Source organism: Empidonax traillii, unplaced genomic scaffold, assembly GCF_003031625.1.
Source record: "Empidonax traillii isolate 1590-97213 ecotype Southwest subspecies unplaced genomic scaffold, ASM303162v1 scaffold710:size329689, whole genome shotgun sequence".
Lineage (NCBI taxonomy): Eukaryota > Metazoa > Chordata > Aves > Passeriformes > Tyrannidae > Empidonax > Empidonax traillii.
In genome coordinates, this window is record NW_020955903.1 from 174,418 (window position 1) to 175,741 (window position 1,324).

Consider the following 1,324-nt stretch of genomic DNA (forward strand, 5'->3'; position numbering starts at 1 on the left):
CTCTCAAAACTTCCTGCTTGAAGCACATCCATCCCTCCTGAACCCCCTTGTTTTCAAGGGTTGTTTCCCAGGGTATGCTCTGGACTAGACTTCTGAATAGGTCAAAATCTGCCCTCCGGAAGTCCAGCGTAGAGGTTTTATTGTTGGCTCGCCTTGAATCTCTGAGTATTGAAAATTCTATTATTTCATAGTCACTATTTCCCAGGTGGGAAATAGCAACAAACCACCAGCACTCTCACTGGTTTTTCCTTCTTCTTCATGTTCTTGCAGAGAATGAGCTATAAAGTCTTCGTACTGATTCACATCCATCTGTGTTTAGGTATTCTTTGCCCATGACACCAGTTGTGTACCTAACCACAATGCTTTGCACTGAAAAACATTATATCTGAAGTTTTTTGTACGATGAATCAAAATCCACCCTTGTACTCCCCTACCAGGAAACACTGACTGGAAAGCAAAACTAGTATTTTGATATACTTGACGTGTTTGTGCTTATAAAATCCACACAGGCACACCCGGTAAAAGACAAAGAATACTCTTTTCCCCTTGCTTTCTGCCAGGTAAGCAAGACTTCCCTCTTCCTTAGTAAACAAGTTATGTTACGATCAGCATGGGACATGAATATACGAGTTTTATAGCTCTGGTGATTTACTTCCAAATCTTTTGTTATTATATTAAAATATCACTGAAAGATATAACGGTTAATATTTGTGTTTGATATGCTTGCTTCATCTAAATTAAGGACAATTTGTTGATTACAAATTCAAACGCTGCAAGACAAACTTCACACTACTGCAAATTTGTCTCCAGCCATTATGAAAATGTGTATCTTTCACACACTATACTCATAATAACCAGATATTCTCCAGCAAAAACATGAGCTGTCAGGTGATAACTCTGAACACAGTCCAAAATAAAACTAGATTTACTAATATAGTTAAATACATGATATCAATTACATTAAAGCTCACTGGAACAAGGTGTGCATGCGCAATCCTTGAAATTAGAGTAATTTTAGAAATACTCTAAATGAACTTGCTTTATAGGAGTGAAGTAAGTCACTGTCACGTTCAATTGGAGATAGTAGCTTGAACTGCCAATCCACTGGCTAGAAATCTAAAAGCAGCAGATCCTGTCCTCTGATGTCCAGCAAAAAAAGGTCTACCACATGCCCTTGTCTTTTGACAACACCCTACACAGAAGATCTGTCTCCTGGCAGATGTCAGAAGAAATTTCATCCCCATCCTCTAGCTCTGACCCTACAATGAACTTTCTGTACCTGTACCAAGTCCTCCATCACCAGATGCTGGCTGGGAATGAGATT

The 1,324-nt window shown here is 39.0% G+C and overlaps 1 long non-coding RNA gene across 1 annotated transcript in view; it reads right to left on the reverse strand.

Moving 5' to 3' along the window:
• LOC114065889 overlaps positions 1 to 1,324 on the reverse strand; it is a 6,613-nt gene that overhangs the window by 4,357 nt on the left and 932 nt on the right. Inside the window, exon 2 of the long non-coding RNA XR_003573068.1 lies at positions 516 to 685. This is a non-coding gene — a long non-coding RNA (uncharacterized LOC114065889). The remainder of the gene's footprint in view (positions 1 to 515; positions 686 to 1,324) is intronic.